Source organism: Dendrobates tinctorius, unplaced genomic scaffold (assembly GCF_039654945.1).
Source record: "Dendrobates tinctorius isolate UK_male_01 unplaced genomic scaffold, ASM3965494v1 ptg000143l, whole genome shotgun sequence".
Classification (NCBI taxonomy): Eukaryota; Metazoa; Chordata; class Amphibia; order Anura; family Dendrobatidae; genus Dendrobates; species Dendrobates tinctorius.
The window spans coordinates 32,332,973-32,360,672 of NW_027361810.1; the positions used below are offsets into that span (position 1 = coordinate 32,332,973).

The window sequence follows — 27,700 nt, forward strand, 5'->3', positions numbered from 1 at the left end:
GGCACAGTGGTAATTCTCAGAATCAGTGCAGCTCTCAGAGGTCGGACCCCCAGAGATCATACAGTGACGGCACATACATCCTAGCACTATGCCACCGCTCTGTGAGACTGGAAAACCCCTTCTGCCTTTTTAAGCCCTATGTGCACAGGATGCAGAGCTAAATTTGTGATTCGACTGCTTTTTTTTTACAGCACAGAGCTGATATATATTTACGCTGCGGTGCGTTTATCTGCAGAACGCTTCGGTATGAAATGAGCCAAGTGACAAACTCAGCTCCGCCGCATCTGTAGCTGCAATCGCTGGCAAAAAAATCAGATCAAATCGTTCAAAGTCAAAAAGCATCAAAGGGGAAGGTAGCGAGATACACGCCGTTACTTCTGCTCTAACTTTGCTATTAAAACTCAGTCGTACGGTAATTTGGCCGCCGTCAAAAATTTTGACATGTTTGTAACATTAGGCATTCTAAGAAATAAAAATGTTGTATGTCTAAGAATTACACAGCATATTGGGGTAAGACACTGGAAGCAATTGGTTGATATGTGATACAAATAAGGAAGCTGATGCTCGGGGATTCCCCCTGGAAGTTCCCAGACATTACTGTACCAGCTATCAACCTCTGCACACAGGCCAGTGCACTGGCAGAAAGTACACAGGCAGCAGCCCTATCCTGGATCCAGCATAGGAATAATATTCTCAGATGGAGCCGCGAAGCTCCGGATAATAAAGGTAAATGAGATATGGAACACATTCTTATTACGCTGTCTCTACTGGCTAAAACTATCGGAGGCGCTGACATCTTGAAAAGCGCAGTTTTGCATTTCTGAGCTCACAACTTGGGGCAGTGATGTTTCATTGAAGTGTGGGGGGGGCATATAATTGAACTATTAAAAGGAACGGTCTTAGAATTAATTTAATAGATTTACAGCTTTATTTACTTTTTTATTTTTTTTATTTACATTGAAATCAAAAACGCGTAAACAACGCTAAAAAGATCGGAAGCATCCTGCAAAACTGCGGTAAAATAATGAAATGAAATAAGGCGCGGAATTTCAAAAACGTCATTTGATTAAAATGTCATAAAGTGCTGTGGAATATGACGTCCTCCTATAAATAGATATTATTATCAAAAAGGATGTCTGTGAAAATGTACCGTCCCTCCGGGTACCCAGTGTTTCCAACTGTCCAGAAATTCCTGGACAAGCCATAAAAATAGGGCACATTTTTTTCCCCTGTCCGAAAAAAAACAAAAAAACAAAAAAAAACACAAAATCGATAAGTCTGTGTTTTGTTTTTGTTTTGTTTTTGTTTTTTTTTAACCTTGAGAGACTTCTACATATTGTTATATTACTGTAATTATCATCATTTTACAGTTTACGGTGAAGGCAGCTGACGTCTTCATAGCAGAATAATGGACAGTGTCACTTGTAATCCTATTGATCTATTGTGATTTTGCAATGTGTCCGTAAGAAATTTCGATTTCTTGATAAGCTGTCCAGAAAGGGTAAAAAAAAAAAGAAAAAAAAAATCAAGTCGACAACCCTGTGTGTACCTCCTTTCATATGTGGGAACAAAGAGGGTTTTTTTTTTCTAGATTCTGTCGAAATCTGACAATAAATTTAAATGTTGTAAAAAAAATAAATAAATAAATGAAAAAATGTTTTTCGGCCTGCAGCAAATATGGGGGAAAAAAAACCTGCAGGAGATATAAAAAAAAACCATAAGACAACAAACTATACTCACCTCTTCTCTCCCCTGACGATCCAGTGTAGAAGATTCAGGGGTCCCCCTTCCTTGCATGAGATTTTTGCAGAAGATAAAGGCAGGGGAGTAATTATAATAGGTGCACCCCCCGTTCTGGAGCCTAGGTGGGCCCGAAAAGGTCTTTAGCCCATATTAGAAGTCTAATATTATTAAAGACCCCATGATAGTTGAGAACACTGTTGAAGTTTTCGCTCATGCGCTGCATCACTAGGGGGGAAGAAAATAGGGAGTATAGCGTATTTTGGCATTTTAGCATATCTGCGGCATTTTTTCTTTCTTTCTTTTTTTCTTTTTTTGAAAGGTCGGCTAATCCTTAAAATATCTCTGTAATATAATGACATAAAGTGACACCTTATAGCAGAGTATCTACTCTGTGCGCAGCTTCATAGAGTACATGAAGTTCTAAAGTGTAACCGTTGCTTACATTTTTAATTCAGAAATCAACAGTACACATGGAAATAAGAAACTTTGTAATATATCTTATCAGAAATATCTGCTTTTTTCTCTTCCTGGACTGAACTTCCATTCTTAATTCATGGGTAAAATCTGCATTCAGCGAAGACGGATTTCCCCATTACTGAGATAGGAGATGACAGTTGGTGCTTTTAGAATTCTATGGAGACGGGGAGAGTTGGAGGAGGACACAGACGTTCTGCTGCAATTTCTTCTTAAACGGCAGCAACATTTTAAAAAAAGAGTAAATTGATCATTTAATGATAATGATCAGATCCAATTTCCATTTTGAATTATTTTATTCATTGTAGAAAAAAATACAATAAAAAAAATCTTCCTTTGCCGCAATTCAAATTTTTTCAAATGCGAATATTTTTATTTTTAATCATCATGAATAATTGTTATGTACATTAACCATCATGAAAATATTACTATTATTAACATATTTATTATTAGTAGTAAGTCATAGTAGCAGTAGTAGTAGTGGTAGTGGAAATAGTAATCGTAGAAATATCAATAGTAGTAGGCGGCAGTGGTGGCGTGGAACAAGTATTACTGTTTTATGCATTTTTTTTCATGTCTTTTCATGTGTTTTTATTTCCAAATGTGTTCATGACATTATATATACATTTGTATAGATTTTAGACATTTGCATAGCGTCACTGTCTTCTACTGTATGTTTGTAGGGTAAGGCTATGTTCACATGTTGCGTTTTTGCAGCGATTTTTTTCATGCTTTTTTCATGCAAATTTTCAGCAGCGTTTTACAGTACAAGCAAATTCTATGAGATCTCAGAAATCTCATGCACATAAAAAAAAAATTTTTCCTGTCTGATTTGGAAACCTTCTGCATCTTTGCAAAATGCATCATGTAATTTCTTTCAGCGGTTTTTCAGCGGTTTTCACCTATTGAAAGCAATGGGTGGAGCAAAAAAGCTGCAAAAGCGCTTCAGACACAGGTTTGCTGCGGTTTTGGTGCCCAAACCTGATGTAGTGAAATCATATTATTTTTTTATGCGCTAAACTTTATCAGCATGCACAAGAGACAAATGTACCCAAAAACGTAGTAAAAAAACAGCAAAAACTAAGCAAAAAAACTCAGCAAAACATATGGCAAAAACTTTTTTACGTTGATTCTTTACTGCCAAGAGAACAAGTTTTGCCTTTGAAAAAAAAAACGCATCAAAAACGCAACATGTGAACACAGCCTAAAGGTGCATTTGTCCTGTTCTTATCTGAGTTAGAGGGTGCTGTGCGAAAAATGATGAACTTTGTGCCAAAAACCCAACAGGCCCCATTATAGTCAATGGGGCCCATCAGGCGCTGTTGGCATTCATCATGTGACCAATCCAGGACTGCCGTTAGATCTGGTGTTTTGCTGCTAAAAAGGAAGTATGGGGGAGCGGAGATTGTAATTGCACTCAGATGCCGGCGCCAAGGGGGCTGAGAGGCCACATAAGAAGATACTAGTATCAGTGGTGGATGTACCATCAGTGCAACCACAGGGGCCCCAGAAGTAAGTAACGGGCTACTATTTTCTCCAAAGTGGGTGGAATTGAGCATTCTCATGACATATTGGACTACAAAGGGCCCATATATTGTTTTTGCATAGGGGCCCTCTTTTGTATATCCCCACCAGTGACTAGTATTATAAATGGCGCTCAAGAGGAGGGGCTTTACACTTACATTTTAGCATTTGAGGCACCAAATATACATTTTTTTGTAGCAGATAATTTTACTTTCTACATTTCCATTTTCGGTGATACTTTTTCTTCCACTTACATTCTTTTTTATCTTAAGGCCTATATAGTAGGCCTGAAGACGTCCGAATTCCTGCCGGTGCGTCTTTTGGGTAATCGGACTAGTTCTGCTATAAGGATGTTGTAGTGACAGCAGGAAGTGTCGGGTTGACTTGTCACCTTTGAATTTCCTTCTGACTAACTGTAAAAATTTCACTTTTTGGCTAAGTTCACACAAGAGCGTATTTTTGGCACGAGTCCTGTGTGGGAACAAACTGACATCCCACGGACAGCATGGAACCGATGTTATTCTATTGGGACTGTTCAAAATCTGCTTGTAAGTTGGATGAGATTCACCTTTTCAAGTCGGCCTCTACACTGCTATACTCCCCTCGAAACACCGTTGGAAAATGCGACTTCTTTTTTTTTCTGATGCTTTTTAAAAATGTTATTATGTCCTTTATCATGTGTTTTTGCATTAAAGGGAATCTGTCACCCCATTTTTCGAGTATCAGCTTCCGGCACCGTCATCAGGGGCTTATCTACAGCATTCTGTAAGGGTCCCGTCACATTTAGCGATGCACCAGCGATCCCAACTATGATACGACCCGGTCAGGATCGCTGGTGCATCACTAAGTGGTCGCTAGTGAGCTGCCACACAGGCAGATCTCACCAGTGACATCGCAGCGGTCGGGGTCGCTACTTACCTGTCAGACGAGGCGATCCTGACGTCCTCCCGCCCGCGTCCACGCGTCGCTAGTCGGCGCCACAGGAAGCCCAGCAGGAAGCTGACGACGAGAAACAGCCCAGGACATTCTCGCGCGAACAGCGATAACCAGCGGGGGAGCGGGTCGGAGGTAAGTATCAGACATAGCGATATCGCTAGCAATATCGCTGCTGCGTCACAAAAAACAGTGACGTTATAGCAATATTGCCAGTGATATCGCTTAGTGTGACGGGCCCTTAAAGGCTAAGACCCGAAATAACTCAAACTCTGGCCAATGAACCCCTTAAATGCTGTGGTCAATAGCAGCTGCAGCATCTAGGATTTTAGTCACAAAGAGGGGATTCCTCCTATGACCCCATTGGCACCCCGCAACTGAACTGCAGGGAGCTGTATAATTGCCATAATAGCTAGAAGCATAGCAAAAAAGTATTCACATAAAATAAGAATAAAATCTTTTCTTGCATAAGTAGAAGATGAGGGATGGCGACGATTACAAGCAAGTAAAAAAAAAAAGTCTGAACCAATTGTATTTTTGGCAATTTGCTTGTCCCAGTCACAGGACCCCTTTCATCCGATGTAGCAGCGGTTACTTGTATCACGGTCAACGGTCAAAGCATTAATACCAAAATAGGCTTAAACCTGAAAGAGTTAACAAAAGAGTTGACATAGGGATTCTGCTTCTGGTGTTTTTTTTTAATCTTTTCAAGTTAATGAGTCATGCACTGCCCACTCTTCATATGCACTGTGAGGCAACAGTAAGTTAGAAGAGGTGGTTATCTTGTTTGGGATTCCCCTTTAGCTAAAACTAAGAGCCTGGGTAACATTTGGCATTGGAGGAGTGCGGGAATAACTCGCATTTAAATTCAATGCATTGCCTCTTATCTTCATCAACTATTTAAAATAAATAAATAATAATAAAAAAAGCAAAACTAGAATGTGAATTGTGTCATAAAGAACAAAATCTTGCAGACCTCTAGTTTCTAAATTTATGCTTAAATCAGGCAATTTTAACTATTCAACATTCCTCAGTCGAACATTATTAACCTTATTGGTAGCAGCCAAGGCTGTAAGTGCAGGGATTTCTAAACATTTCACTTGCAATCGATACTTAATAAGTCGAGATATTTTGAAAATTGTGTTTCCATTTTTTCATTTGCAGATCATTAACTTGTCTATACATTCTGTGATTTCGATAATTCCACAACTTTACCTTCTTGGAGTTGCAATTTCACCACACCACACCAAAGTCGTGGGAGTAGGACTGGTGAGACGTTCCATCAGGAAAGCCTCTTCATGGCATTACCCTCATCGTCTCCAGAGCAATCTCTGGCTATTGTTGCAGCTAAGTTAATAGTGGGACTCATCACTGAAGAGGAAAGACCTTCAATGCCATCTTGGTCTGGTCCACGATAGTTTTTGAGAGTAGTGGTGTGAGGTCAGTGAAGAGGCCTTCATGGGGGAACGTCATACCAGTCCTAATCTTGGATTATGGTGTGGAGTGGCATAATGTACGGTAGCCGAACCTCTACTCTTCATTTCAAGTACCCTAGTAGCTCAGCATTACATTGAATTGGTTGTACGAGTGTGGCGCCCCTGAGGCTCAGTCGCCACAGAGGTACTGCACCTCCTCCTGAGGTGTGGTATCCCACCATCCAGGTAAGGTGGAGAGTCCTGGCCACGCTCCAACACCTGCACCCCACACCACAAAGTCGTGTAGCAAAGCTCCTTCGGCGGCTCCCTGCTTGGAGTATAGCAAAGCACCCAATGGTGGCTCCCTGCTTGGAACACGAAACGTGCTGGGAAGTGGGTGGAGTTAGATTACATTACAAAGAGCGGGAGGAGTTTAGGACAACAGTTAGTCAGTTGGTCAGAGAGTTGGAGAGAAGAAGATCCCTGGAGAGAGGGATAGATGGATGGAAGTGCTGCAGCAGATCCCAGTGACCTGGGTCTGCTGGCATGGGAAAGGAAAAGAGAGAGAGCAACATAGACTGAAAGCCTGATTCTCCATAAGAAAGAAAGACTAGTACGGAACATGAGGAGTAAAAGGGAACAGAGGACGTGGGTTAGAAGAGAACCCTTCCTAGAAGTTCCAAGCACAAGGCCGGGGCCCGGTCCCCGAGGTTGTATGGATACTAATGGTCCTGCAGCAGACACCGGAGGAATAGAAGTAGTGACCACTTTATTCCCACGCAAGACTTGGGGGCACAACAGCAACTGTATAGTGAGCCGGGACTTAGTAGCAAGAAGTCCCCGAAGCAGGCTACAGCTGTCTGCCGTACAAGTAGAGTTCATAAGAACATCGGACAGGAGGAACTCCAGTGTAACTCAGTACTAGGAGTACTTCACTCAAAGGCGCTATAAGAGGAGGCGTTCAGAAAGGCACATGTTGGCGGAGTGTTGGAAAGGAGTATTCCATCTGGCCTGGAGGTTGACTGAGTCCCTGACCCGGAGGACACAGCACGAAGGCAGGCACCTGTTTGCACAACAGACTGTGAGTAAAGCTTTGGAACTACATGCCCTGGTGTCCTCCACTTATTCCTGCGCCAACCTGCCCAGCACTGCTACATCCCTGGTGCCAGACACTACACCATCTACGTGTCACTTCACCTACTCTGCCCTGGGACTATAGCCCTGCCTGTGGAGGACTATAACATCACTGCTGCACCACACAATCTGTCCCAGAGGATCTGTCTGTAGCATCGGCTTACATCTTCATTGCCGAACACCACAGGTGGCGTCACGACTTACACATTGACACTGAACATTTACAATGGGCGCCCAGGGCCACGGGCCGGGTTCCAGCTACCGTGACATCTCCCATTGAGGACCATCGGGCCCGGTACCAAGTACCCCACTGCCCTGGGTGTGAGGGCGACCCACAAGTATGTCTCCAAAGTGTCCCAGTGTCAACGTGACCACACCAGACCATGTGTTGCTCGTGTCGTAAAGGTTAAGAAATCGTCTGCACACCTTCTCTGAAGACTTCTCATATATTATTGCATTTACCTGCTGTTTTATGTGATTTATTCTCACAACACTGCAGTTTCCAGGTTGGCTAGAGGTGACAGGGTTAACTCTTGAAGGCAGTTTAGGTTGGGAGGATGTAGGAACTTAGTTCCTGTTTGTTAGAAATTGGAGAGAAGCTACTGAAAAAAGAATGAAGTTTTATGCTCTGTTGTCTAGATTATAGGCCACAAGTGAGATGTGTGTTCAGTGACAAAAGAGATAGCAAGTTCTGGAGCAAGTACTACAGCAATTTCAATTTATTTCTTACATGACCAGAGTGCAGAGATTGGGAGAAGAGTAATCAGATGGTATCTGACACCAACACTGTGTATGGCCAGTAGCAAATAGAGCTGAGGGAGACACAATTTCCTTAGGCAACTAGAAGGAGTTGGCTACAAGAAGGCACTGTTTTAGCTGGTCATGGAGGTTCAGAGAATTCCTATTCCAACCAGGAGAGGGCATGTGGTATCATTGCAATTGCAGTGGAGGATAAGGAAAGCGAAGGTCAGAACAGAGAAGCTTGGAGAGCGCTCAAGTACCAAAAGTATTGTGCCTGCTATCATTAGTTACAGTTCTACTTAAGGAATTCCAGTAAAGATGTTTTTATCTTTTTACAATGGAGTCTGGTCTCACTGATTCCCTGTGTATTGTCAAGGTCCTTGTACCATGAAACGACTTGTGGCCTGGATAGGGATAAGTAGAAAACTCCATATCACACACACACTCAGGGGTGACTTAACTGGATGATTTGGGATCGCAAAGCACACATCGCCACAAATGGTTGCTTGCAGTGCTCCTGTGAGCAGCCTCTGGGGCCTAAACTTGCTACATGACCTGCAGTGTCTCCAGACTTGTCTCCGATTGAAGACATCTGGGATGTCATTGGTGGGGAATTTCAAAAGCTTTGCCCAAAATTTGACCAAGTGCATTCAGCACAGCATAACATTCCTCAGACGACCATTAATAACCGCATTGATAAGGTTCCAATGAGAAAGTAAACCTTATTATCCAGCTGTCAAATTATTCAAAGTTTTCAGGAGGAATCATATAGGGCAGGTCTATATATACAGATATATACAGTCATGGCAGCCTTGCAATTGTTCCAGAAAATGAAGTATTTGTCGCAGAAAATTATTGCAATTACACGTTTTGTTATTCTTGTTTGTTTCCTTTGTGTGCATTGGAACAACCAAAAAATAAGAGAAAAAAGGCAAATTGGACATAATGTCACACTCATCCCCAAAAAATGGGCAGGAAAAACTTGTTGGCTCCTTCAGCTTAGTATTTGGGGGCATGACCTTTGAAATAAATAACTGCAATTAATCGATTCCTATAACCATCAACAAGCTTCCTACACCTCTCTGTGACGTCTGTGACTGTCGCCCTCTGCATGGTTCCCCTCCTCTCTCCATGCGGGAACACTGGTGTACTCACCACCCCGGCCGCAGCAGCTACCTAGTGATCCTCTTCTTTCCTCAGTGCACACCGCACCTAGTGCACACGGGTGTCCGCTACACTGCTCTTAAAGAGGCAACATGTGCATATGGTAAATGCCTCCAGCTAACACCTGGGAGGCATTTACAGTGCCTTGCGAAAGTATTCGGCCCCCTGGAACTTTTCAACCTTTTCCCACATATCATGCTTCAAACATAAAGATACCAAATGTAAATTTTTAGTGAAGAATCAACAAGTGGGACACAATTGTCAAGTTGAACGGAATTTATTGGTTATTTTCAATTTTTGTGGAAAGTCAAAAACTGAAAAGTGGGGCGTGGAATATTATTCGGCCCCTTTAACTTAATACTTTGTTGCGCCACCTTTTGCTGCGATTACAGCTGCAAGTGGATTGGGGTATGTCTCTATCAGTTTTGTACATTGAGAGACTGAAATTCTTGCCCATTCTTCCTTGGCAAACAGCTCGAGCTCAGTGACTTTTGATGGAGATCGTTTGTGAACAGCAGTTTTCAGCTCTTTCCACAGATTCTCGATTGGATTCAGGTCTGGACTTTGACTTGGCCATTCTAACACCTGGATACGTTTATTTGTGAACCATTCCATTGTAGATTTTGCTTTATGTTTGGAATCATTGTCTTGTTTGAAGACAAATCTCCGTACCACTCTCAGGTCTTTTGCAGACTCCAACAGGTTTTCTTCAAGAATGGTCCTGTATTTGGCTCCATCCATCTTCCCTTCAATTTTAACCATATTCCCTGTCCCTGCTGAAAAAAAGCAGGCCCAAACCATGATGCTGCCACCACCATGTTTGACAGTGGGGATGGTGTGCTCAGGGTGATGAGCTGTGTTGCCTTTACACCAAACATATCGTTTGGCATTGTTGCCAAAAAGTTTGATTTTGGTTTCATGTGGCCAGAGCACCTTCTTCTACATGTTTGGTGTGTCTCCAAGGAGGCTTGTTGCAAACTTTAAACAACACTTTTTATGGATATCTTTGAGAAATGACTTTCTTCTTGCCACTCTTCCATAAAGGCCAGATTTGTGCAGTGTACGACTGATTGTTCTATGGTCAGACTGTCCCACCTCAGCTGTAGATCTCTGCAGTTCATTCAGAGTGATCATGGGCCTCTTGGCTGCATCTCTGATCAGTTTTCTCCTTGTTTGAGATGAAAGTTTAGAGGGACGGCCGGGTCTTGGTAGATTTGCAGGGGTATGATACTCCTTCCATTTCAATATGATTGCTTGCACAGTGCTCCTTGGGATGTTTAAAGTTTTGGAAATCATTTTGTATCCAAATCCGGCTTTAAACTTCTCCACAACAGTATCACAGACCTGCCTGTTGTGTTCCTTGGTCTTCATGATGCTCTCTGTGCATCAAAAAGAACCCTGAGACTATCACAGAGCAGGTGCTTTTATACGGAGACTTGATTACTGCACACAGGTGGATTATATTTATCATCATTAGTCATTTAGGACAACATTGGATCTTTCAGAGATCCACAATGAACTTCTGGAGTGAGTTTGCTGCACTGAAAGTAAAGGGGCCCAATAATATTGCACACCCCACTTTTCAGTTTTTGAATTTCCACAAAAATTGAAAATAACCAATACCTTTCATTCAACTTCACAATTGTGTTCCACTTGTTGTTGATTCTTCACCAAAAATTTATATTTGGTATCTTTATGTTTGAAGCATGATATGTGGGAAAAGGTTGAAAAGTTCCAGGGGGCCGAATACTTTCGCAAGGCACTGTATTTAAAGTGTTCACCTGCAAGATGTTTCTCCGCCTAAATCTGGGAGGCATCTTGTATAAAAGGCACCCTCCCCAATAGGGAGGTGCCTGAGCAACCCCTATAGTTATCCTTAGTGGTGTTGCTGTGTATAATTGTATGTTGCCAGGTCCCCCCGTCCTTAGTCTGTTAAAGTTATTCCAGTATCCTGTGTTCCCATTAGTTTAGTATAGTTTTCCGTGTTCCTGTGACGGCTTCAGCAGGATCCTAATCCTGAAACCACATCTGCAGTACCTATACCCGATCTCCTGGTCCCGGTGTGGCCAGTCCTGAGTCCATAGTCCCTGATCCTAGTACAGTCAGCACCAGAACTGCTTCCTAATAGGTTCTTGTTCACACATGTATTTATCTTTAATATCCAAGTTGTCCGTATAGTCCGTCAGTCTCAGTTTCTTGCTAGTCAGTGACCTTGGTCATGAACCCTACCCTTGTTATTGGCAGGTGCAGTACCGCCGCGTGCCTAGGAGTGGTAACTGGAGCCCAGTCTGTTTCTACCATCAGGAGCTCCAGTGAACACCAGGTAGCCGATTAGCTATGTCACTTCCTAGGCAGGACCGGCCCTATGGCATAGTGGGTCCACAACAACTTGCGGCACCATTGGGCGTGACACTCTCAACTGGAATTTTAGATCACTGTTTTTTTTGCAAACTGATTCAGGTCTCTCATATTTGAAGAGTGCCTTCTCCCAACAGCAATTTTAAGATATCTGCACAGGTGTTCAATGGGATTTAGATCAGGACTCATTGCTGCCACTTCAGAACTCTCCAGCGCTTTGTTTCCATCTATTTTTTTGTGCTTCTTCAAGTATGTTTGAGGTCATTGTCCTGCTGGAAGACCCATGATCTAGGACGCCAACCTGGCTTTTTGGCACTGGGCACTAAATTGCGACCCAAACGCCTTTGGTAATCTTCAGATTTTATGATGTCTTACACACACAGTCAAGACACCTAGTGCTAGCGGCAGCAAAACCACCCCAAAATATCTTTGAAACTCCACCATATTTAACTGTGGGTACTGTGTTCTTTTCTTTGCAGGTCTTCTGTTTTCGGTAAACAGTAGAATGATGATCTATCCACACTACGCTTTCCCAGAAGGATTTTAGCTTACTGTTGTATATTTTGACAAATGTACATTTTTGGTCCCTGTGTCTGCAGTGGCGTACTCCTGGGTCTCCTGCCATAGCATTTCATTCAAACGTTGATGGATTGTTAGTGCTGACACTGATGCACCCTGACCCGGCAGAACAGCTTGAATTTCTTTAGAACTTTATTGGGTCTGCTTATCCAAAATTTGAACTATCCTGCGTTGTAACCTTTCATCAATTTTTCTCTGCCATCCATGTCCAGGGTAGATTAGCTACAGGGCCATGGGTTGTAGATTTCTTGATTATGTTGCACACTATGAACAAAGAAACATCAAGATCTCTGGAGATGGACATGTAACTTTAAGATTGTGGATATTTTCAGCAATTTTGGTTCTCAACCCTCAGACAGTTCTGTTCTCCTCATTTTGTTCTACATGCTAAGTGTGGGGCACACAGACACACAATGCAAAAATTGAGTCAACTTCTCCCCTTTTTATCTGGATTTGGGTCGCCCTCCCAGGGCTGTGGGGTACTCGTTACCGGGCCGGTGTCAGGGGAATGTGTCACAGCAGCAGTGACCTGGTCCGTGGCCCTGGGCACCCAAGTAATGGGGGAAATGTAGTTAATGGAATGGAATAGTTTGTGACGCCACCTGTGGTGCTTGGCAAGGGAGGTGTTAAGCCGACGCTGCAGACAGATCCTCTGGGACAGATGGTGTGGTGCAGCAGTGATGGTATAGCCCTCCACAGGCAGGGCTGATGTCCCAGGGCAGTGTAGTGGTGATGGTTGTGGAAAGGCGCAGGCAGTGTAAAAGATGGTACCCAGATGTAGCGGTGCTGAGCGGGTTGGCGCAAGAATGAATGGAGGACACCGAGGCTTGCAGTTCCAAAGCTTTACTCACAGTCTGCGGTATACGAGGGTGTCTGCCTCCGAGCCGTGTCCTCCGGGTCAGATGGAAAGCTCCTCTCCAACACTCCGCCAACATGTACCTCTCCTGAACGACTCCTCTATTGTGCCTTAAAGTGTGAAGATCTCCAGTACCGTGGTACCCTGGAGTTCCTCCTGTCAGATGTTCCCAAGAACTCTAGTCGTATGGCAGACAGGTGTAGCCTGCTTCGGGGACTCCCTTCTCCTGAGTCCCGGCTCTCTAAATCAGTTGCTGTTGTGCCCCAAGTCTTAGATGGGAGTAGTGCATTTTCAGCCTACTACTCCACCGGTGTTTGCTGCAGAACCATAAGTGTCCATACAACCTCGGGGACCGGGCCCCGGCCTTGCGCTGAGAACCTATAGGCAGGGTTCCTCTTCCAACTCACGTCTCCTCTCTGTTCTCTCTACTCCTTCATTCCGTACTGATCTTTCTCTCTCTTATGGAAGCTTAGGTTGCAGTTATACGTCTTTCTCCTTCTTTAGCTTTCCTGTGCCAGCTGGCTCAGATCACTGAGGCAGCTGCAGCACTCCTTCCTCCATCCCTTCTTCCAGGGATCCTCACTCCTGTCTGAGTGACTTCTTACCCGCCTGACATTCTGCCAGACTGAAGCCATAATCCTACACTTTCCCACTCTTTTATATATCTAACTCCACCCACCTCCCAGCACATCCAGTGTTCCAAGCATGGAACCACCAAAGGTGCTCTGCTACTCTCTAAGCACTGAGCCGCATTGTGGTTGTGCAGAACTACCCTGTTGTGTGGGGTGCGAGTGTTAGAGCATGGAATGGAGTTCCCACCTTACCTGGATGGTGGGGCACTACACCTTAGGAGAAGGTGCAGCACCTCTGTGGCGACCGAGCCTCAGGGGCGCCACAGATTAAGGTGTGGTGTCATGATCCAGGCCAGGGTTTGCTTTCTGCTTTCCTTACCCTGGCCTGGTCAGGTGAGGGTTAACCTTCTCTGTCTCTTTCTGATATGCGTGTGGCTATTTATCTGCGCTGTTGCTGATGACGGATGTCAGTGATAGTTCCGGTCCCTTGGCTAGAGTAGCTGACATGGGTTACTCTGCGTGTATTTGTTGTTTCCTGACTCCCTGCATTTGTATTTGCCCCTTTCCCTAGGCTCATCTGAGTGTTCCCCTACAGTATATTCGTGACTTCTGCAGTGTAAGACCATGCTTGATCCCTGACCCATCCTTCCATCTTCCGTTTCTGTATTGTTCTGTCTTGTCTGGCTCCGACCCTTTGGCGTGTTTTGACTGTGCTTTTGTCTTACCCCCCTGGACACCACGCACCCGACTGGCTTCTGACCCCTTGGCTTGCTTCAGACTCCGTCTTCTGTCTCCTCCTCTGGCACTGCGCTCGTGGCTGTTTTCAATTCGGCTTGTGCGACCTTTCTACAGTCATCTTGCGGCACCTGCACTGCCTTACCGCAGGTCTCCGCTCACGGGGTGCTCCTGCTTCTGGCACTGCATCGCCATCTGGGGCTTGCTTCCCATATTGCGCCCCGGGTATCACGACATATGGTTTTCATATTGCCCACATCTGTTACTTGCCACAGGTGAGTTTGAAAGAGCATCACATGCTTGAAACAAAGTTGTTTACCCACAATTTTGTTCTTCCTATTCTTGGGTTTTCGTGAGAAATGATGTCCAATTTGCCTTTTTTAGTATTTTTTAGTGTTTCTCCAATACAAACAAAAGGAAATAAATATGTGTATAGCAAAACATGTGTAATTGCAATATTTTTCTGGGAGAAATGCTTTATTTTCAGAAACAATTTAAAGGGTGCCAACACTTTCAGCCATGACTGTGTATACAGTATATAAAAAGATGTTTCAAAGCAGTTATTTATGATGAACATAGGCATTTAGTAAAACAAACATATTGGCCTTGCTGACGGGGTATTTTTACATGCTTAGCTAAGTATGTTCTTACCTGTTCTAAATATGACACTTCGGCAATAAATGTGTCACTTGACCTAATTTCTTACGCGTCGTTTAGATCTTTGTTGTGGAAGTTTCAAACTTTTTACGTTTCCTTTGAAGTGATAATTTACGTTGCTAAGCAATGTCGTAGTGAAACATCAATTAACAGCCAACATGTACAGTTTATACCTCTGTAATTATTTTCCGAGAATTGTTTTCTGTACTTTATGGGCAAAGGTGGCGTTGGCACATGTAGCAATGGCATTGAATGTACTGCTCTTTAAAAAAAATATATTTTTTTTATCCTCAAAGTGCTGTCAGAAGAAACAATACCCCTTGTTTTCTTTCTTTATACTAAGACTCATTACCTTCATTCCATATATCGAGTAGATATGAAAATTAAAGGGATTGTTCAGGACAAGAACTTTTTTTTGTTTTTTTTCCTCCTTGGACCAGCGACACATCTGCGCACGGGTTATGATGGTTTTCACTTGTATGGTGATAAGAAACTGTACCAGACACATCCCGAGGATAAATTAGCACATAACTGAAAATTTGGTGAAGGACTGACTGCTTAGGCCAGGGGCGTAAAGGTCACAGTCACAGAGAGAGTGACCACGACTGGGCTCGTGCAAGAGCGATGCCCGCCAACACCACCTCCTATTTCAGCTGGATGTGCATACTCAGTATGGAGGTCATATATACCAGAAAAGGGTCCAGGATGGGGGACATTTATATCAGGTAGGAACCCAGTATTGGGAGCATATATACCAGGAAGGGGCCCAGTATGGGGGCATATATACAAGGGGGAGGACATATATACCAGGAAGAAACGCAGGATGGGGGGCATATATACCAGGAAGGTGCCCAGGATGGAGGTCATATATATGAGGATGGAGGACATATATACCAGGAAGGAACCAGGATAGGGGCATACATACCAGGAAGGTGCCCAGGATGGAGGTCATATATATGAGGATGGAGGACATATATACCAGGAAGGAACCAGGATGGGGGCATATATACCAGGATGGGTGACATATATACTGGGAAGGAGCCCAGTATGAGGGCATATTATATATATATATATATATATATACAGTTGTGGCCAAAAGTATTGACACCCCTGCAATTCTGTCAGATAATACTCAGTTTCTTCCTGAAAATGATTGCAAACACAAATTATTTGGTATTATTATCTTCATTTAATTTGTCTTAAATGAAAAAAAACACAAAAGAGAATGAAGCAAAAATCAAAACATTGATCATTTCACACAAAACTCCAAAAATGGGCCAGACAAAAGTATTGGCACCCTCAACCTAATACTTGGTTGCACAACCTTTAGCCAAAATAACTGCGACCAACCGCTTCCGGTAACCATCAATGAGTTCCTTAGAATGCTCTGCTGGAATTTTAGACCATTCTTCTTTGGCAAACTGCTCCAGGTCCCTGATATTTGAAGGGTGCCTTCTCCAAACTGCCATTTTTAGATCTCTCCACAGGTGTTCTATGGGATTCAGGTCTGGACTCATTGCTGGCCACCTTAGAAGTCTCCAGTGCTTTCTCTCAAACCATTTTCTAGTGTTTTTTGAAGTGTGTTTTGGGTCATTGTCCTGCTGGAAGACCCATGACCTCTGAGGGAGACCCAGCTTTCTCACACTGGGCCCTACATTATGCTGCAAAATTTGTTGGTAGTCTTCAGACTTCATAATGCCATGCACACGGTCAAGCAGTCCAGTGCGAGAGGCAGCAAAGCAACCCCAAAACATCAGGGAAACTCCATCATGTTTGACTGTAGGGACCGTGTTCTTTTCTTTGAATGCCTCTTTTTTTCTCCTGTAAACTCTATGTTGATGCCTTTGCCCAAAAAGCTCTACTTTTGTCTCATCTGACCAGAGAACATTCTTCCAAAACGTTTTAGGCTTTTTCAGGTAAGTTTTGGCAATCTCCAGCCTGGCTTTTTTATGTCTCGGGGTAAGAAGTGGGGTCTTCCTGGGTCTCCTACCAACAGTCCCTTTTCATTCAGACGCTGACGGATAGTACGGGTTGACACTGTTGTACCCTCGGACTGCAGGGCAGCTTGAACTTGTTTGGATGTTAGTCGAGGTTCTTTATCCAACATCTGCACAATCTTGCGTTGAAATCTCTTATCAATTTTTCTTTTCCGTCCACATCTAGGGAGGTTAGCCACAGTGCCATGGGCTTTAAACTTCTTGATGACACTGCGCACGGTAGACACAGGAACATTCAGGTCTTTGGAGATGGACTTGTAGCCTTGAGATTGCTCATGCTTCCTCACAATTTGGTTTCTCAAGTCCTCAGACAGTTCTTTGGTCTTCTTTCTTTTTTCCATGCTCAATGTGGTACACACAAGGACACAGGACAGAGGTTGAGTCAACTTTAATCCATGTCAACTGGCTGCAAGTGTGATTTAGTTATTGCCAACACCTGTTAGGTGCCACAGGTAAGTTACAGGTGCTGTTAATTACACAAATTAAAGAAGCATCACATGATTTTTCGAACAGTGCCAATACTTTTGTCCACCCTCTTTTTTATGTTTGGTGTGGAATTATATCCAATTTGCCTTTAGGACAATTCTTTTTGTGTTTTTTCATTTAAGACAAATTAAATGAAGATAATAATACCAAAGAATTTGTGTTTGCAATCATTTTCAGGAAGAAACTGAGTATTATCTGACAGAATTGCAGGGGTGTCAATACTTTTGGCCACAACTGTATATGTTCGTATATGATTTAGAACACCTAAAGAGTCAATACATCTAACCAATATGAGGTGGTTCAAAATTTGCACCGGGGCCCATTGAACTCTTGCCACTGCCTAAGACCCCTCACTACTTTGACCCCCTACCGCTGCCCCAAGTCTATGTGCCAGAGACCAGTATGAACATGACCTGTTTTCCTTTATAGACACTGGCAGAAGCATCAGAAACAATTGAAAGTGAGTATTTTGCTCATTTATCGTTATGAAGAGGAACTTTTCTCACCTTGATGGTTTCTTATCATCCACTAAAAATTGTCCACTAATTATTTTTTTTAATAATCTCCAGAGTTTATGCAAAAAAAAAATCCACAATATAGGAAAGTCTTGTCCTCTGCAGCGTAAAAGAAAAACACGCTGTATGAACAGCAATGTGGTTTCCATGTTGAAAACTTTTTCAAAGAGTATTTCTAGCCATTTTCAGTGTGAAATTTTGAACATTATCTGCTTTAAAATCCACCAAAAAAATATATTTGTATGATCATACCTTTAGCGAAAGCCCAGGTTAGACAATGTTCGATGATGCAGCCATAGCAGTGTCCGACCTAAAATTCTCTGTGCCCTTAGGTTGCACGCTGGGTATTCTAGACTCCTCTATAGGACCAAAAGAACTAAAATGGTAGAAAAAAAAAACAAGGGTAGCAACCAACTTCTATTAAGAAGCCAATGGGGAAAAAACTGCAAAAAAGCACCATAGCTTGAAAAACGTTACTGACCTTAAAAGGACCATAAAAAAACACAAACCAAAACACCATGTAGTAATATTTTACCAAATTTTGTATGCACAGTGACGTCTGTCTGCGTTTGATTTGAGCCACAAACTTAAACCACGATGACTAGTGGGTAATCCTTAATTTACAAGGTACTGCTGAGTTGCTTCAGTTTGTTTTCAGCCACAATGTTGGTCCTGATTCATCAAAGTGTTTACGCCCCTAAAACACTTTGAAAAGTTGCAAATTTTGGCATTTTTATGACAATTTCGGCCAGCTTTGCTAAAACGAGTGGAACTGGGGCGAGATGAGGGCAGGACGGGGCATAGCGACGCCCGCTCATCTATTTCATGACAACCTGCAGCGTGTACTATGCCACAGATATTACTCCAGTCTCTGACTGGAGTAAGGTTTTTGGCACTTTTAAAATGTGCCTGAATTACCAAAATCAGCAAAAAAAAAGGCAGTCAATAAATCAATATGTTCCATCCCTAGTGAGACAGTGGCAAGTCTAGAACCTGAGTAATAAAAAAAAAGAAGCCCTTAAAATCTTGTGGGTCGCCCTCCCAGGGCTGTGGGGTACTCGGTACCGGGCCCGATGAGCTTCAATGGGAGATGTCACGGCAGCTGGGACCCGGCCCGTGGCCCTTGGCGCCCAATGTAAAAGGGGGGGAAATGTTCAGTGTGCTTATGATGATTAGAGTTTTATGAATGAATGAGTCATGACACCATCTGTGGTGTTCGGCAATGGAGATGTTCAGCCGACGCTACAGACAGATCCTCTGGGACAGATGGTGTGGTGCAGCAATGATGTTATAGCCCTCCACAGGCAGGACTGTAGTCCCATGGCAGAGTACTGTAGGTGAAGTGACACTTAGATGAGGTAGTGTCGGGCGCAGGGGATGTAGCAGTGCTAGGCAGGTTGACGCAGGAATAAGTGGAGGACACCGGGGCATGTAGTTCCAAAGCTTTACTCACAGTCTGTTGTGGCACCAGAGCCCGCATCCGTGCCGTGTCCTCCGGGTCAGGAGCTCAGCCAACTTCCAGGCAAGATGAAGTACTCCTTTCCAACACTCCGCCAACATATGTGCCTTTTCTGAACGTCTCCCTCTTAGCGCCTTTAGTGAAGTACTCACAGTACTGAGTTACACTGGAGTTCCTCCTGTCAGATGTTCCTATGAACTCTACTTGTACGGCAAACAGCTGTAGCCTGCTTCGGGGACTCCTTACAACCTAGTCCCGGCTCACACACGTTGCTGTTGTGCCCCCAAGTCTGGTGTGGGAATAAAGTGATGACAACTTCTATTCCTCCGGTGTCTGCTGCAGGACCATTAGTATCCATACAACCTCGGGGACCGGACCCCGGCCTTGCGCTTAGAACTTGGGAAGGGTTCTCCTCTAACCCTGATCCTTGGTTCTCTTCTTCTTCGTCTTAGAATAAGGACTGTTTTTTTGTCCGAAACGCGTCCAACTACACGTCCTGATGCGTCTCTTATCATGATGGAGAATCTTATGATTTTTTTAAATTTTGGAATAAAGGAATAAAAATTTTTATAATCTAATTACTGATCTGGATGCTGGAATTTTTTTCCATATTACGCTTTGCGGCAGAGGGATCCTGTTTCCACATTCCGTGCACCGATCGGACTTATAGCTGTCTTCTTTGGGGTGAGCTGAAAAAATTTTCTTTTTTACCTTTCTATTCCTCCGGTGTCTGCTGCAGGACCATTAGTATCCATACAACCTCGGGGACCGGACCCCGGCCTTGCGCTTAGAACTTGGGAAGGGTTCTCCTCTAACCCTGATCCTTGGTTCTCTTCTTCTCCTCATATTCCGTACTAATCTTTCCCTTCTTATGGAGAGTCAGGCTTTTCTATCAATGTTCCTTTCCTGTGCCAGCAGACCCAGGTCACTGAGGTCGGCTGCAGCACTTCCTTCATCCATCCCACTCAGGGGATCTCCTTTCACAGACTGACCTCGTCAGACTCCTGTGACTAACTGACCAATTCCTATCCTCTTCCCGCTCTTTTAGTGCAAACTAAACTCCACCCACCTCCCAGCACGCTTCTTGTTCCAAGCAGGGAGCCACCAAGGGTGCTTTGCTACACTACTATGTTGTGTGGGATGTAGGTGTTGGAGTGTGGTCAGGTGTCTCCACCTTACCTGAATGGTGGGGTACCACACCTCAGGAGGAGGTGCAGTACCTCTGTGGTGACTGAACCCTCAGGGGCGCCACTCTTGGACCCCTGAAGTTTTGCTCTTCTTGATAGCTGTCAGATGGACACTCATTTTTTTTATACGACCAACCGTCCTGTTTTTTTGCTGGTTGCAAAATAGACAAGACTTATAAATTTGCATGAAAGCGGGCGATCTTGTGATCTTTTGTGGGTTTTCCCAGGTGAGGCTTAAAAGTGTCCCATGAAAAGGAACACAAATATTGTGAGTTATGTTTTCTATAATGATTCCCGGAATCATCTTTCTTCATTAATTCCTAGGGTTTCAATCGGGCAGAAAATAAAAACAGAACCCTTTATTTAAAAAAAATAAAAATACTTATAAATGGTGTTCTTCCCTAATCGGTGGCCTGGGCCTACACCTACACTGCCCAACCCTGGTCCTTCCACCGTCACTGACGCTGCAGTATACCGCTCAGTCCTCCACCCGTTGCCATCTACCCACATAGTTTCTGTGGTAAAATGATAAATGACAGTCACTATCACAAGACACACCAAGTCCCTTCCTCTTTTATCTTATCTCTGTGCCTTAAATCATCTGAAGAAAGCAAGTATAACTTTGAAATTCTCAAAAAAAAAAAAGAAAATTTGAAGCGTGCTGCTGAAATTATAGGAGATTAAATTACATTTTAGTTATTATATTAGAGCCCCGTGCTAAATCTGCAGTCATCCAGAGCTGGGCTGTGCTGGATGCTGCACTTAGTTTATCCAACAAGGCAGTAAAGCTCCCGGGCCTCAATGTAAAATCATGGCAGGTGCCATTTAGCATATTTATATCGCAAAAGGGTCTTTGGTCTCATCGAAACACTGGTGCTCCTATTTGTATACCGACTATATTGAGCCCTGTCATATAGAGGAGGATGAGTGGAGAACACCTTCTAATGGAGGTGTCTGGTAAAAAATGTTGCATTTCAAGGGCAACAATTCCTTGCAAAGTACTCGCTTTTATGTATGAAGCCTTAGGATATGTGCACATGACATATTTTAGACGCCGGTGTACCTGCATTGTTTTTGAAGCAGAAGACTCTCCAAGAAAACACCGGCAGCGCTTAACATTAAAGACCAACATTGGCCCAGTGTGCAGCAAAAGTAAGAGAAAAAAAAGGATATTCTCCGCTACCGGACCTGCAAAGCTCCTTCATTCTGCTGTCAATCAGCAATAGTTCGTTCGGAGCACATAGGACACCACTTGTGCAAACCAAAAGATCATTTCACCCAACGAACAAGTGTTTTGCTTATTCGCCGAGTGGTTGGCCGCCTATCAAGACTGCACCATTATCAAGAAACGAGCATTCTTAGGCATGATGATGAGGTAGTATACATACAGTTTTGCTACTGAGTGAGTAACCTTCAGGAAATCATCCTAGAATAAAAGCTGTTTTCCACTGGGATGAAATGGCGAGGCTGCAGCCGATCAGTGGCCAGATATTTCTGCAGAGATCGTGTGAACAGTTCCTGCTGGATGAGGAAGTCAGGAACTCAGTTGGGGACAGATGAGCAGTTTTAGTCCAGTAGATGAGTATTTCTCTTTTGTTTTATTGTTATTTTCTTTTAGACCACTTTGGGCCAAGTGTTAAACTGTTTAAATGTAATGAGCAACCCCTTTAAAGATCCTTGAAAAATAACTAGGTATATCAGAATAAAACAAAAAATCCCATCTGTACTGTCCTGGCTGGTTGAGTGAAATGCTTTTGAAGGTACTGCTATGGGGTCTTACAGGCAGTGCTTCGTGGACAAAAAAAAAAAAGGATTGCCCCCTTTGGAGTCTAGAGTAATATTTGGCTGTGGTTATGTCTCCTTTCCTCTTTGTATTCGAAGTATACACATAGAAAGCTTCCGAATGTATGCACACTTACCAATATTACTGGAGGCAATTTAAGGATGTCTCATCACGACCTGCCCCAGAAGTCGCACTTTTGAACTGGATTTGAGCTCTTCCTGCCTCTTTTTTGGACAGGGACTTACCAAATTTTGCTTGAGTGTGTTTGAAAGATTGTATGCAAATTGCCTCTTCTGAAAGAAAGAGGACTTTTACTCTACAGCGCCACCTATTGGTAGTAGCGATCCTACAAGTCACAATCAACCCTTTAACGAGTCTTGTAATATGACTTAGGATAAAAGCCAAATCAGAATCTCAATTTGCAGATAAAGCTCTGGAGGCGTTTGCTTCTCTTCCGCAAGCGCATGATGATGACTATCGCGCCATAAGGGAGGCGCTGATCGCCAAATATCGGCTGACACCTGAGGTATACCGAAAGAAGTTCCGACACCTCCAACGTGGCCCACATGATAGCTACAGTGATGTGGTGCAAGGACTCAGGACCCACTTTGACCAGTGGATCCATGGACTGTCCGTTGAATCCTTTGAGCAGCTACGGGACCTGATGATCAAAGACCAGTTCCTGCATCTCTGCCCAGCTGAGGTCCGACAGTTCATCCTGGACCGCGAACCAACGAACGCGGACAAAGCGGCGCAGATCGCCGAAAACTACGAGGCCAACCGGAAGCCCGAGACGCGGAGGCCAGTCGCCACCAGCTGGAAAGGGGGTAAGCCTGCAACCAACCCCAGTGCCCCAGCTAGCCGTCCCTCCGGAGGCCCTGTCCCTGTTGCCAACAACAGGCCGGCTACTGACAGTCGCCTGTGTCACCACTGCCAGCGGCCTGGTCACTTCTTTTACGCCTGTCCGAATAGGCCGAAGAACCCCCCAGCCAAGGTCCCCGGGCCCAACGCCTCTGTTCTTTTGGTGGGAGGTGTGGTTGGGAGGGCTGACGACAACGTTCAACCTGTTCAGGTGGGGGCCCGTCTTGCTACAGGCCTCAAGGACACCGGGGCTGAACGAACCCTCATCCGTCCTGGACTGGCGGCCCCTGAAGAGTTTGTTGAGGGGAAAACCCTGACTGTCACCGGGATTGGAGGCACCCGTTGTCCCTTGCCAGTGGCCCGGGTTTTTCTTGATTGGGGTGCTGGGAGCGGGTTGAGGGAGGTGGGAGTGTCTGAAAATTTGCCCACTGATGTTTTATTGGGGACTGACTTGGGGCGGATGGTTGCATACTATGTCCCTGACACCCCCCCAGTCTGATAATAAGGGTAACGTTAACCCTGATGTTGATGATGATGATGAGGGGAAACTGAATGTGTTACCTGCTAATGCCTTGATGAGTAATGATGCAACTAACAACCATTCTTTCCCCAGGTATGATGCTGATGCTGATGTGAATGTACCAAAGCAAACTGATAACCATTCTTTTCCTAGGAAGGATGATGATGATGTTGATGTATCTGTGCCGACTGAACTCGTTAACCCTTTCTTTGAAACGGTAGATGTGTCCACAGGTACCGAGGTGCTCAGCCCCGTCACTCTGCTGAGTGAGACGGCTGAGGAACCCCTGGCAGGAGCAAGCAACGGTGCTCAAGGAAATTGGGAGGTGCATGGGGACCATGAGGAAGGTAATGCCATGCAGCTGACCAGTGCCGCTGAGGAAGGTAACTGGCCCATAAGTAGCACTGCTCCTGAAGTGTTGGGGGTGGATGGGGAGGTAGAGCCCAGGGCAGCACCGGCTGGTGGGTCTGTAGAAATCCCCAGGGAGGCAGCATACATAGCAGCTGTCACACGCAGTCAGAGTGCCCAGATCGCAGGTAACGCACTGTCTTCTGGACCCTCTGCTGCTACAGGAGAGACTGAACCAGAGGTGAACCCAGAGCCGGTTCCAGAGGGTCCCAGTAAAGAGGGGACCCTGACGTCACTTCTGGCAGCCTCCAGCATGGAGTTCCAGGCTGCTCTGCACTCAGATGCCAGCCTGGAGAAATTGAGAGGTCTCGCCAAGACGCCCACCTCCGAGTCTGATAAGGAGAAGGTGTTCTGGGAACGAGGAAGGTTGTACCGGGAGACAGTACCCGGAGATCCTAAAAAGGAGTGGTTGAGGGAAAGACAGCTGGTCATCCCCTATCAGTTCAGAACTGAGTTGTTGCGGATTGCCCATGAGATTCCACTCGCTGGACACTTGGGGATCAGCAAAACAAAGGCACGGCTGTTTCAACACTTCTATTGGCCCAAGATGGGGACAGATGTAACACACTACTGCCGCTCCTGTACCACCTGTCAAAAAGTGGGTAAGGCGGGGCCTGCTCTTAAGGCTCCCCTTATTCCTTTGCCGGTGATAGAGGAGCCTTTACAGAGAATCGCGGTGGACATTGTAGGACCGCTGTCCGTCCCCAGCAGCTCCGGAAAGCGATACATTCTCACCGTGGTAGACTACGCTACCCGGTACCCAGAGGCAGTAGCTCTGTCTTCAACCAGGGCAGATAAGGTGGCTGACGCACTGGTGACCATCTTTTCAAGGGTAGGATTTCCCAGGGAGATGCTTACCGATCAAGGGCCCCAATTCATGTCTCGCCTAATGGAGGCTCTCTGTGAGAAAATGCAGGTGACGCACCTGGTATCGAGTCCGTATCACCCACAGACTAATGGTTTGTGTGAACGCTTCAACGGTACCCTCAAACAGATGCTCCGCATACTGGTTGAGACCCAAGTGTGCGACTGGGAGCGGTACCTCCCACACCTGCTGTTCGCTTACAGAGAAGTTCCGCAGGCCTCGACCGGGTTCTCCCCCTTCGAGCTCCTGTATGGCAGGCGAGTCCGGGGACCCCTTGGGTTGATAAGAGAATCCTGGGAAGATGAGCCAAACCCCACAGAAGTGTCCATCATGGATTATGTCATGCGCTTCCGTGACAAGATGCAGACCTTGACGCAGTTGGTGCATGACAACATGACGCAGGCTCAGGCTGACCAGAAGCGCTGGTACGACCAGAACGCCCGGGAGCGGACCTACCAGGTGGGTCAAAAGGTGTGGGTGCTGGTCCCTGTACCAACGGATAAGCTTCAGGCATCCTGGGAAGGCCCGTACGTCATCCACCAACAGCTCAACCCGGTCACCTACGTGGTCACGCTTGACCATGCTCGGGGTAGGCGCAAGGCCTTTCACGTCAACATGCTGAAGGGGCACTACGAACGTGAAGCTTGCGTCCTACCGGTCTGCAATCTGCCAGAGGATGGGGAGGAAGATCCCCTCCTGGACATGCTGGCCCAGGCCAAGGCCAATGGGTCCATTGAGGACATGGAGATAAGTGGTTCGCTCACCGTGTCCCAGCGGTTGCAGTTGATGGCCACCCTGGAACTCTTCCGGCCCGTGTTCATCAACCAACCGGGGAGGACGGAGTTAGTGGTTCATGAGGTGGACACCGGGAATCACGCCCCATTACGGCGAACACCTTATCAGATCTATGAAACAGTGCAACAAGTCATGCGCCAAGAGATCGATGAGATGTTAAGGCTGGGGGTGATTCGACGGTCAAAAAGCGCGTGGGATTCACCTGTAGTCCTCGTGCCTAAAAAGGATCGGACCACCCGGTTCTGCGTGGACTACAGGGGGCTCAACGCCATCACAACCTCTGATGCTCACCCGATGCCGCGCATCGAGGATCTGCTCGAGCGGTTGACAAACGCCAACTACATATCCATCATGGATTTGAGTCGGGGATACTGGCAGATTCCCCTGAGCCCTGAGGCGCAGGAGAAATCCGCCTTTATCACCCCCTTTGGACTGTACGAGTCCACGGTCATGCCCTTCGGCATGAAGAATGCCCCTGCCACTTTCCAGCGGATGGTCAACCACCTGCTTCGGGGACTGGAGGAGTACGCGGTGGCGTACTTAGACGATATTGCCGTCTTCAGTTCCACCTGGGAGGAACACCGTCAGCACCTCCAGGAGGTGCTCAAGCGTCTTCACCAGGCAGGCCTGACCATCAAGCCGGGGAAGTGCCAGCTAGGCATGCACAAGGTCCACTACCTGGGGCACCGGGTAGGTGGGGGTTCCATGAGTCCGGAGCCAGAAAAAGTGGATGCAATCGTGTCCTGGCCCACCCCCAGGACCAAGAAACAGGTGAAGTCCTTCTTGGGCACTGCAGGGTACTATAGGCGGTTCGTACAGGACTATAGCGCCCTTGCCAAACCCTTGACTGACCTCACCAAGCAGAGGCTACCCCAAACAGTCAACTGGACAGATTACTGTGAGGCGGCTTTCCAAGCTTTGAAAGCAGCCCTGTGCAACTCTCCAGTGTTGAGAGCAGTCGACAGCAGTCGCCCGTTTCTGGTACAGACCGACGCCAGCGAGTTTGGCCTCGGTGCTGTGCTTAGCCAGGTCGACTCGGGGGACCAAGAGCACCCCGTGTTGTACCTGAGCTGGAAACTTTTGCCGAGGGAAGTGGCATACTCGACCATCGAGAAGGAGTGTCTGACCATGGTGTGGGCACTGCAACGTTTGTAGCCCTACCTGTACGGGCGCGCCTTCACGGTGGTAACCGACCACAACACTCTGAGCTGGTTGCACACAGTGTCGGGAACCAATGGAAGATTGCTCCGCTGGAGCCTTGCCCTTCAGCAGTATGACTTTACTGTAAAACACAGGAAGGGCAATGAAAATGGCAATGCCGATGGGTTGTCCCGCCGGGGCGAGCCCGCTGAGGTGCGCATGGCCGATTACCGAGAGGTAATGCCTCCTTAGCGCCCTCTTAAGGGGGGAGGTGTGATATACAATGTCTGCAAAATATGTTTTCTGTTGGACTGTGCTAGAAATCCTCCATCCTAGGACATTGTAAACTGTCAGTAGTAGGAATTCCTTCCCCCCAGGTTTTATCAGCCCTGCCACTTCCTCTGGCAGAGCAGGAATGTTAATTAGCTAGGACACTTCCTGTCACACCATTTGGCTTCTCTCAGCCTCAGCTGAAAGAGAAAAAATTGCGGGGAAAAAAAACTCTTTGTTTGAAATCAGGAGTTAGAAGTAAACCTTTAAGAGCCTGCCCTGCGAAAGCCCTATAACATAGAGATATAATAACCATATCTCTGTGATCTGAGCGGTCCCAGCTCCGCTACAGTGTCACTTCCGAAGTCCTAACATGTCGAGAACCTGAGATATGATTTGCGCCCAAATGGACGGTCATATCGCATAGATGTTTGATGTTTTCTTGATGGGCTCATTACGCTGGGAAACATGATACCACTGATGAGTCCATACCAGCTTCTCCCATAAAGTTATAGCTAATGTAAGTTTT

General features: G+C 45.5%; 1 protein-coding gene across 1 annotated transcript in view; it reads left to right on the forward strand.

Moving 5' to 3' along the window:
* The first annotated feature begins 630 nt into the window (after nt 1–630).
* The window catches only part of TANK (TRAF family member associated NFKB activator), a 98,908-nt gene continuing 71,838 nt past the window's right edge, over nt 631–27,700 (forward strand). Inside the window, exon 1 of the mRNA XM_073545728.1 lies at nt 631–726. The gene's annotated coding sequence lies outside the window, so the exon portion shown is untranslated. The remainder of the gene's footprint in view (nt 727–27,700) is intronic.